Raw genomic sequence first — 12,427 nt, 5'->3', positions numbered from 1 at the left:
GTTTTCTTTGTAATCTGGCAACTGACACTTGTTACGTCAGACATCTTCACTTACATATAAGTTCTGGTTGAAAAGAAATGCACGGAAAGTGAGGCCTTGATATGATATGAAAATGATGCAAATTTTGCCAGCTTGTACTAAAATTCAGAAATATCGAATTATGCAGCTCAAATACGTAGTATCGTATCACAGTAACAACAACGGTGAGGCACAATTGCAGTCAGTCCACTGATACAAACACATAGGTTCAACTGTGGGGATACATAATGGAAGCTAATGATTTCATAGTCTAAGTTGTCCGTAGAGGAGGTGGAACTCTTAGTAGCATGCTGGGAAAATGCAGTTTGTCGACACGGAATATTTCTCAAGAACCAGTGTACAACAAATTATATGGAAATGTTGCTCAAATGCCTGACATAACCGGCAAATAGGTAAAAAATAGAGGATTTAAAGTACAAAAACAAGGCAATACGACTAGAATTTTTAATCCACAGGGGAGGGTCACGGAAAGACTTATAAACGTTAATTGGTATACTGTAAAAGATAGGCATCAATAATGCTGTGGAAGACCACTTACAAGGTAGACTGCAGTTACGGGAATGCAGAGGTATACCAGGGACGGAATCTGTGAAGTTCGCTGATGGTTGTGATTCTCCGGGTAGCCACTCTAGATCATGTTTATGTCTCCCGTCGTAACATTTATTACGTTTGTTATTCAAGTAAGATGTAACTACCTAACTAACAGAGCGTGTGCCTGAGCTAATTTATGTGCTGTGAAAATTTTGTATACATTTTTCAGTTTACATGTTTCTGATAGCTTTCGATTGGCCGTTGTAATGTCCTTTTATTGGTGCCATTCTGGTTTTTGGTTTCTTCATGTTCCTGCTCAATACAGCCAACATCTATGACTAGCGATGTTGGAAGGTATTATGGTCATTCTCTAATGCTGGGATTGTTACGTGTCTCTGTATTTGCTAATCACATTTTACGATGTGAGAATTTACTGCGAATGAGTTGCCCCCTGATTTCTATTGCCGTCACACCCCTTCTTTCCAAGTCTTTTTGTAGCGACGTGTGCTGAATTTTAATTACCCAAAGGATTTTACATATTTTTCTCTAGAAACAACTGAAAAACGTGAATAAAGGCGTTGTCAGATAAGTGCTGAAGGCACATGCGTCGAAAATTTACGGCACAAGTAGTTATATGACGCCCCATTCAACACCGCGGCTTAAGTCGTTTCTCAAAGAACCAAGTATTTAACGAAACAAATTTATAAACACATCATACACAGATAAAGAGAACTAATGTTACACCGACACATGAAAGCCTCAATGAATTCAGGAAGGAAATTTAGAAGTTAAAAGTTTCGAGAGTATGAAACGCAGAAATAAATAAGAAACTAAAGAAAACACACAAGATATATTTACTAAATGAATCAGATGTATCCTACAAAGTAAACCAAGAGAAAAAAAATTAGCAAGAAAATAACCAGCAATGCTCATGAGGAAGCATGGAACCAGTTAATGAGGTAGAGCATGATGTACGTGGGAGACAGTTAACTGGATATAAGCAAATTAAGTAAATATGTAAATCAGAAAAGACACAGCAATAATTAACATAATCGAAACAAAGTTGCAGAAATACACCCTACAACATTGAAAGAATGAAGCACAGTATTAAGATTTATAAAAATACTGGAAGGCCTCTGGATTAGATGGAGTGATTGTAAAACATATTAAATCCTGGATTAGAAGGAGTGAATGTAGAACGTATTAAATATAGTGGTATAATAAGCTAATTAAGAAATTAAATGAAATGACAGTATGACACTGATGCCCTGGAGTGACCACGTGAGGAAGATAGGCCGCCGAGTTGCAAGTCTTGACGCAACAATGCGCGACTTGCATGTCGATGCTGATGCAATAATGATGACAACGCAACAAACAGTTCCTGAGCAGAGAAAAGAACTGACCTGGCCAGGAATCGAACCTGGGACCAGTGCACAACAGCCAGTTGAGCTGATTACTCAGCTAAGGAGGAGAACAGCAAATTAAGAAATTAGCATATACTCAACAAATCCAGAGAAAGTGCCAAGTACACCTACCTCTTGGTCTATAGCTTTAGTTAAAAATCCATTGACATGGGAGATCGCAAAAAGTGCGACAATTATGGAGGAGCAACGAAGGATGTTAAAACTATACTAAAATAATAAACAATATACCGAAACTTGTTGCAGATTGTTTGCTAAGAGAAGAGCAAATAAAGTTTAGAAAAGGCAGATAGTGAGCGTATCATGTCTTCACCTCCATGAGACAGATAATAGAAGAAAGAACAGACAATTCAGAGATATATCTGGCTTCTATAGATTTCGAGAGGGCGTTTTCCGGGGAATATCGAATCCAGTGATGACAAATAACAAAAAACGAGGGCTGTCCACTGCACGTAAGGTCGGTATAAGGACTTAGTATAGACATATTAATTACACCGTAGGCATTGGATTTAAAGGGAGTGGACGGATTCTGCCAAATACAGAGCTTAAACAAAGGTGTAACATATCAACACACACTTTTTAATATATGCACTGACGACATTTTAAAGAAATAGCCAAAAATTAAGAAATATTCGTGGAGGTATGTGCCGTCTATGCAACTAAATGAAGGCAGTTTGTTTGTAGCCATACGCGTTTCGCTTCATTTATTTGGGAAGCATCATCAGTGGCCTGAAATACATGTTTCTTTTTATATATACAATAAGCATATTATCAGCTAGATGTAATAAGTTGATATTTTACATTTTGTCGGGATTTTTAGGTTAGAAGTAACTTTTGTAGCACAAGTTCCGTAAAATGATGTATCTTTCGTTTTACTTACGATTTCCAGCACTGCTAACACATATATGTGTTTCTGGAGATGTATTTGTTGGTCTTCATGCTCCAGTTAGCCGAATCAGGTGTTGTTTAGCCACTTGTCACATCACATTTCACTTTCACTGCCATTTGGCGATCAACATATGTGTGTTTGCAGTGTGTAGTGTTGCCAACTGTTGTTATGTGTTTGTCTTTTGTTTCTGTTGTGTTTTGTGGTTTTCATGTGTTGTATGTCTGTGTGTGTCTGTGTGCGTGTGTGTGTGTCCATTGAGGCCTGTTATTAATTTCATGAAGGCACCATCATACCATGTGGCAAAACACATGAACAAAATCATAATGCAACACTATGAAATGAAAAACAGCAGAACAGTGAAAAACACAAATGAACTCATAACACATATAAAAGACTTACACATCCCACAAACAGCATCACTCATCTCTTTTGACATAGAGAACATGTACACCTCAATACCCACTGCAGACACTATAAAACTAATTGAAGAAAACTTAGTAACACACAACAAACTACCTGTAGACAATATTAATGAAATAACAAAAACCCTCAAAGTAATCACATCCCAAAATTACTTCCAATTTGAAAAGGAATTTTACTTACAAGAAGATGGGCTCCCAATGGGATCCCCAATTTCAGGAACACTAGCAACCATATTCATCAACTACATAGAAAACACAATCTTCGATACAGTCATCAGAAAGAAAGGATACAAAATTGTTTACTGGTACAGATACGTAGATGACATAATCTGTATGGTAGATGAACCAACAGAGAAAATTGATAAACTTCATACAGATATAAACAACATACATAAAAATATTCAATTTACCATAGAAAAAGAAACACAAAAGCAAATACATTTCTTGGATATAACAATAAAGAGAGAGAACAATAAACACACATTTGACATCTTCAGAAAGCCTACAGCCACAGACATAATCATACATGCTTCATCCAACCACCCACAGAATCAAAAATTAGCAGCCCTACGACACATGTTATACAGGCTAAATAACATCCCACTCAGCAAAGAAAATTATGAAAAAGAGTTACAAACAATACAACTGATAGCCACTAACAATGGTTACAGCACCCATATAGTACAAAAACTCAATGAAAAAATTAAAACACAACTAAAGAAAAATGAAAACAAGCAGAGATTACAGAACCCCACAAACACTACAGCACACACAGAAACACAAAACAATAACACTCATGACATGAATAACAGAAAAAAATGGTATTCTCTCACATACAAACACAAAACAACACACAAGGTAGCAAATATATTAAAGAAACAGGGATTACAAATAGCTTACAGAACAAGAAACACACTCCAATCACATTTACAAACAACAGAAAAACCAGACAAATACCAAGGAGCAGGTATATACCAGCTAGAGTGCCAAGAATGTAAAGCAGTATATCTGGGGATGACAAGCAGGAACTTTAAAACTAGGTATAAAGAACATATAAGAAGTTGGAAATATGAGAACAGTCATTCTACCTTTGCCGAACACCTGATGAAACATGGACATGAACCATCGAACATGGAATGTGACATGACAGTTATCAGAGTGAATAATCACAACAAAAACCTCCTGACATTGCAAGAAAACTTCCACATACAAAGAGCCATTGCAATGGAAAAGAAGGTACTCAATGACCAAATCCATATAAACAATAACTCGCTGATCATGCTAGCCACCAAAACAACAACAAACTGAAGTGCAACCAGGATAAATAATTAATGAATATCCTTCCCCTCTTCTCTCTCTCTCAGTCCTACCCCCCCCCCCCCATACACACACACATACTCACAGACAAACACATGAACCCACAGAAAAAAAAAAAAAAGATTGCACACACACACGCACACAGACACACACAGACATACAACACATGAAAACCACAAAACACAACAGAAACAAAAGACAAACACATAACAACAGTTGACAACACTACACACTGCAAACACACATATGTTGATCGCCAAATGGCAGTGAAAGTGAAATGTTATGTGACAAGTGGCTAAACAACACCTGATTCGGCTAACTGGAGCATGAAGACCAACAAATACATCTCCAGAAACACATATATGTGTTAGCAGTGCTGGAAATCGTAAGTAAAACGAAAGATAAATCATTTTACGGAACTTGTGCTACAAAAGTTGCTTCTAACCTAAAAAACCCGACAAAATGTAAAATATCAACTTATTATATCTAGCAGATATATTGTATATATAAAAAGAAACATGTATTTCAGGCCACTGATGATGCTTCCCAAATAAATGAAGCGAAACGCGTATGGCAACAAACAAACTGCCTTCATTTAGTTGCATAGACGGCACATACCTCCACGAATTTAAAGCAACTAAAGGATAAGACGGAAAACAGTAAAAATGACGATTAAGAAATATTGTCCACTCAAACACTCTTCCAATTGCAGACGATACAATAATAATTCAGGTGAATGAGACAGACTTACAGAAACCAGTGTATCCTTTAAATAATCTATCTATTTCATATGCCTTATATATCAGTTAATAAAACATAAATTACAGCTTTTAGACGAAAGGATCCAATCAGATGAAAGATTGTGTAGAAAGCAACATGTTAGATGTATCCAGTTTTATATGACTTGCCTGTAACATAGGTTTTTACAATGTGAAGGACAGTGAGCTATATGTCTGCGTATTTGAAACTGTATGTTGGACTGCTGAAAGAGTTTCGAAAAATAAAGTTAGGAAAGAAACGAAAATGAAATCTTATGAAGTAGAAGGTTTACTCACATTGGTTTACGGAAGCGAAGCCTGGATTCCGACTAGAAACTAACCATGTAAAACAAAGTCGCAGAAATGAGATGAATGTTAAAGGATGCACAAGGGCGGATAGGATCCGAAGGGAAAATACCCGTAACAAATTATAGAACCAGTACTTAATGAAATGTTAAGTAGTGGACGTAACTGTACCAGTCGCTTACAAAACACGGAAAATACCATACTTCCGAAGACAGCGTTGGATTCCACGCGGACAGCAAGAAGAGATCGAAGACAACCCAGAATACGCTGGAGACATCCTGAAGCCAGAACGGGCTAGAATGTCTAATCCATCAAGTGAAGAATAAGAAGAAGAATAAGATATGTTTACAGAAGCATGAAAAGACAGTTATTGCGGTGGCAGTTCGGAACTGAGCAAAGTACGCTCGCGATGGTCTCATTATCCATAGACGCGGAATATTAACAAAATAAGCGTTTACAATTTTCGTTATATTTTATGTACCACCACTTGTAACCTCTCGGGATCCTTTATTGTCTTTATGGCAACATTTCCTTCACAATATTTCTTAAAGTTTCTTTTATTTTCAATCATTTCGAATTTTTGTCTTTCGCAATGTCACACATATTCACATCTGCCGCCTACTAAATCGTTTACTCAATTGATGTACGTGTTCATTGATGTACGTATTTCTCTGTGCTGCTCTTCATCTGACGACTCTGGTTATTTTAAGGTAATTTCTGATAGTTTGTATGTCTGTGCATTTCTACCCCCCCCCCCCCCCCTACCATTCTACTTCTGCCGCCATATATTTATCCCGATTTTTGTGCTTTTATGTTTACGCACTTGGTTCTAATTCCTGTGTATGTTTATCGACGGTTCTTCCTTTGGGTGGGTTGTCACCATCGTTCTGACTAAACGAGTAGCAGCCGACGTTACGTAATACAGTGATAGCTTTCCACGAGTGTTAATTTTCTTTCTTAAATTTTTACAATAATTTTCAGAAATTTAGCTCTGTTTAGGACCATGCTCCTTCACTATGAACTCGCTTTTACTTTCCTTTCAGAAAATCTGAAGGCGCTTAAACACGTGAAACGTATTATTCTTAATAAAAATAAGTTTGCACCCACGACTGTATTTTTATATAGCTGTTCCCAGAACCGTACGTGCTTACCGTTTGCAGCCAAAAGTGTGGCCACACATGGGTGTGGCATAAGGCATGGGTAAGAAAGATGGTGGGGGCTAGCAAAGAATCGCCTGGGTGCGTAACGGACCGAACGCAAAAGCACACCTTGGAGCGCTCTATCGACGCAGACAAACATTTCTACTTTCGTCCATCACCATCTCAAGTCGACAGAACTACCATGTTATGTTAAACTTTACAGCTACCCAGGACTGTTTGCAACTAAATTCAATCGCACAACTACGTGTCCTTGCTTTCATACGTAGGAGGGATAAAGGCCAAAAAAAAAAGAAAAAAATATTCCTACTAGAAAGGCAAAAATCTTTCTCAATGTTCCAAGAGTAGATTACATTCAAGGCCAGGTAACTTGTGGCATCAGATGCAGATAATGTTTAGAGTGGGAGCCTCAAATAATGAAACGGTTCCAATAGACCCGTGTCCCTAGAATCCTGTTACAGCGGTTTGAGGACTGTGGAAGTGAACTCACATTGAAGTCGCTGCCACCAAATTTGCCTGTGCGCATGGAGAACCTGCGAAGGTTTAGGGGTGGAGCTTTACCCAGTATATTAGATTTCTTACCCAATATTTCATAGTGTAGCTGCCATGGTCCTCCTGGGAACACGTTGCGGTTACCACGAACTTGCTCATCCTAGAGCTGTTAATCGATGTTTTAATGAAGACTGGAGCAGAGCAGTGGCTCGGGTAATATTACTAGCGGGTCAGAAAAAGAGCATCTAAGTTCAGAACTGCCCCTGTCAGTGAAACTGGAGGCGGTGACAGCAACGACGCCGCTGCCGCAAACCACGGGTGGGCGCCGGTCGACACATCCGCCGAGCCGCAGGCGTACAAATTCAATCTGCCCGCAGCGTGCGGTCCCATCTATCAGGCCTAATAAGGCGAGTTGGGAACTTCTGGTGCAGTGAGGAGGGAGGTCTCGATCCGGGCGCGCTCGCCGGTACGGGGCTGGGCCGGCGCTCCAGTCTGCTCCTCACTTCATTGCGGAGTGCATAATCAGTCCTCACCCAATTTACTCTCGCCACCATATCTCTCCGCCCAGTTCCGGCGGCCGAGCGCTCAGGTCTACTTACGATAACCTTCACTTCACTATATGACCGTAAGCTTTAGCTGCCGTTGGCATTTCTAATAACGTCCCCTGGATGTGGTACTACACCTACGTCTATGTTCTACATACCATCGTCAGGTGCATGGCACAGGGTACGTCCCATTGAACCAGTTATTAGGGTTTCTTCCTGTTCCAGTCACATATGAAGCGCGGTAAGAATGATTGTTTGAAAACTTCTGTGCGTGCAGTAATTGTTCTAATCTTACTTTTACAATCACTATATAGTTGAAGAGTTTGACAGAGCACTGAAAGACCTGAGTCGAAACAAGGTCCCGGGAGTAGACAACATCCCATTAGAACTACTGACGGCCTAGGGAGAGCCAGTCCTGACAAAACTCTGTCATCTGGTGAGCGAGATGTATGAGACAGGCGAAATACGTTCAGACATCAAGAAGAATATAATAATTCCAATCCCAAAGAAAGCAGGTGTTGACAGATGTGAAAATTACCAGACTATCAGTTTAATAAGTCACGAGTGCAAAGTACTAACACGAATTCTTTACATACGAATGGAAAAACTGATAGAAGACGACGTCGGGGAAGATCAGTTTGGATTCCGTAGAAATGTTGGAGCACGTGAGGCAATACTGACCTTACGACTTACCTCAGAAGAACGAATGAGGAAAGATAAACCTACGTTTCTAGCATTTGTAGACTAAGAGAAAGCTTTTGACAATGTTGACTGGAATACTCTCTTTCAGATCAGATGGCAGTTATAAGAGTCGAGGGGCATGAAAGAGAAGCAGCGGTTGAGAAGGGAGTGAGACAGGGTTGTAGACTCACCCTGATGTTATTCAATGTGTATATTAAGGAAGCAGTAAAGGAAACAAAAGAAAAATTCGGATTAGGTGGGGGTTGTTTGGGTGAAGAGACCAAACAGCTAGGTCATCGGTCTCATCGTATTAGGTAAGGAAGTCGGCCGTGCCCTTTCAGAAGAACCATCCCAGCATTTGCCTGAAGCGATTTAGGGAAATCACGGGAAACCTGAATCAGGATGGCCGGACGCGAGATTGAACCGTCGTCCTCCCAAATGCGAGTCCAGTGTGCTACACTGCGCCACCTCGCTCAGTCGGAATAGGTATTTAAATCCATGGAGAAGAAAAAAAAAACTTTGAGGTTCGCCGATGACATTGTAGTTCTGTCAGAGACAGAAAAGGACTTGGAAGATCAGTTGAAAGGAATGGACAGCGTCTTGAAAGGAGGATATAAGATAAACATCAACAAAAGCAAAATGAGGATAATGGAATGTAGCTGAATTAAGTCGGGTGAAGCTGAGCGAATTAGATTAGGTTCAAATGGCTCTGAGCACTATGGCTCTAGAACTTAGAACTACTTAAACCTAACTAACATAAGGACATCACACACATCCATGCCCGAGGCGGGAATCGAACCTGCGACCGTAGCGGTCGCGCGGTTTCAGACTGTAGCGCCTAGAACCGCTTATTAGATTAGGAAATGAGACACTGAAAGTAGTAAAGGAGTTTTGCTATTTGGGGAGCAAAATAACTGATGATGTTCGAAGTGGAGAGGATATAAAACGTAGACTGGCAATGGCAAGGAAAGCGTTTCTGAAGAAGAGAAATTTGTTAACATCGAGTATAGATTTAAGTGTCAGGATGTCGTTTCTGAAAGTATTTGTATGGTGTGTAGCCCCGTATGGTAATGAAACATGGCTAATAAATAGTTTGGATAAGAAGAGAATAGAACCTTTCGGAATGTGGTGCTACAGAAAAATGCTGAAGATTAGATGGGCAGATCACATAGCTAAAGAGGATGTATTGAATAGAATTGGAGAGATTAGCAGTTTGTGGCACAGCTTGACTAGAAGAAGGGTTGGTATGACACTTTCCGAGGCATCAAGGGATCACAATTTTAGCACTGGAGGGCAGCGTGGAGGGTAAAAATCGCAGAGGGAGACCAAGAGATGAATACACTTAGCAGATTTAGCAGGATGTAGGTTGCAGTAAGCACTGGGAGATGAAGACGCTTGCACAGGTCAGAGTAGCATGGAGAGCTGCAACAAACCAGTCTCAGGACTGAAGACCGCAACAAGAACAAGAGCAAATGAGTGATACGTAGAGCATTGTAGTGTATTCCTGGAGTAATCATTTAATGTTGGTTGTTGAAACTTTGTTAATAGGTAAAATTAGAAGGAAGATCAGCGTTGGCCGTAATTTCGATGATCATAAAATCAAATTTCCATCACATAATGATCATCATCAGTTCTGGAAGTAAAAAATTTTCACACAGCGATCAGTGAATAAGAAACAAAATATCACAAACACAAATGAGTATAAACCAACTGTTGGCAAGAACATTCCTTTAGCGTACAAATTAAAGCTCGTAGGCACTGGTGTCTAGTTATTAGCAGTAAAAGAAGCTATGAAACAATCACAATAATTGAAGCCGAGTAGGCCTCAGTGTGACAGTGGCTTGGAACGCCCACTATGTGACATGCTTCACGTGAAGACTTAAAATTACTTAATTTTGCAAGAGATTACCACAAAATACCAAATGTACAATTGCAAATCATTAATTGAATATTTAAAATTTAAAATTGTACATTAAAAACGCATATAGAAAAGGAAGGAGGAAATGCACATCTTGCCAACATACACTGGCATCATATTTTCAAAATGACTTAATAAACATGAAAGAATAAAAACCAACAGATAAAATTATAAGGTGTCAGATTACAGGAATAGTAAAAAAAGAGAAATATACAAATATAACAGTATTTGTTATAGCTCAGTAACCGCCATCTGTCGTGGGGTGTCAGAGGTACAAAGTTCTTAATTTCCGTAAAGTATTACGTTGAAATCAATAATTGAAATGCATAAATAGTGGTAATTGTACAATATATGTCACGACTTAACAGGTCAAAATGTCGTGGAACACTTTATGTGTTATAAAAAATTTTAGGATGCAGACTAACAATTTTTGATCCTATTTAACGACATGATGATACACACATCTCATTCGTCCCGTTGGGACGTGTTAACACATTATAGCTATTTCTGAGGCTTCCTTCTAATTTTACTTATCATATGGTCGTTGTACACACAGCACTCTATGGAGTCGCCAATCAGTTTGTTAATAGGCTTTCTCGGGATAGTTTATGTCCATCTTCAAGCATCTTCCAGTTCAGTTTCTTCAATACATCTGTGACACACCCCCGAGAATTAAACAAACCAATGAGCATTCGTACTGCCCTGCTCTCTATACGTTCGGTATCCCCTGTTAGCCCTGTCTCATACGGGTCCCATACACTTGGTAATACTCTGAAACCGGTGGCACGAATAATTTGTAAGCAATTTCTTTTGCTGACTGATTGTACTTCCTCAGTATTCTACCAATAAAGTGAAACCAACTACCTGCTTTACTCACGACTGAATTGTGATCATTACATTTCATATGACTTAAAAGTTTACACCCAGGTATTTGTACGAGTCGGCCGGTTCCAGAATTGACTCACTGATGTTATAGTCATAGCATACTACATTTCTTCATTTTGTAAAGTGCAAAATATTACATACTGCCAATCTCTGCAACATTTTGAAATCTTGCCAAGGTCTGACTAAATATTTATGCAGCTTCTTTCAGGTAGTACTTCATTATAGATAACTGTATCATCTACAAAAGCCTGATTTCAGTATTAATACTGTATGCAAGTTGATTAATATACAGCATGCATATAAAGGGTATCAACACATTTTTCTTGGGAACATCCAATGTTACTTATAAATCTGACATCGACTCACCATCCAAGATAACATGCTGCGGCTTCGCTTCCAAATCGTCCTTAGTCCAATTCCAAACTTTTGCATCTATCTCATTGCCTTGATCCTAAACTTTCAATGTGTTATGTGAGAAAAGTGCGAGTTGTTTCACATGATCAACATTTTTCGAAATCCATGCTGCTTGCCATTGAGGTGATACTGTTAAAGGTACATCGTTATGATTGTGATCAGAATTTGTCCTAAGACTCTGTGAACCCCTCCCGCAGGAGGTTCGAGTCAGCCCTCGGGCATGGACGTGTGTGTGTGTTGTTCTTTGTATAAGTTAGTTTAGTTACTGTGTAAGTCTAGGGACCGATGATTTCAGCAATTTGGTCCCTTAGGAATTCACACACGTTTGAACATTTTTTTAACTGTGTTAACGGGTAAAGTGTTGCAATAATCCTTCTATTGTCCTTAGCGAAGCGACTTCACTTGAAGTTTCATGCACGTTCGTATGCAGTAATAACGCGCTCCTTCTGACGTCCGCGGAGTTGTTAGTTAAAAGAAAGGTTTTTCGATGAAACAGGATCGATTCTCGTCTTGGTCAAATCTGTAAAATACACATGATGAAGGTTGACAGTCAGGCTGCGTCCCATGAAGCTAGGTTAAAACATTCACTCCTTACTAAGAATAAAGCCGTGTAATAAACTAATTGTACGTAGAATGATACCACGATAATACC

The sequence above is a fragment of the Schistocerca gregaria genome, chromosome 6 (assembly GCF_023897955.1).
Source record: "Schistocerca gregaria isolate iqSchGreg1 chromosome 6, iqSchGreg1.2, whole genome shotgun sequence".
Lineage (NCBI taxonomy): Eukaryota > Metazoa > Arthropoda > Insecta > Orthoptera > Acrididae > Schistocerca > Schistocerca gregaria.
Note: the sequence above shows the minus strand (reverse complement) of the source record.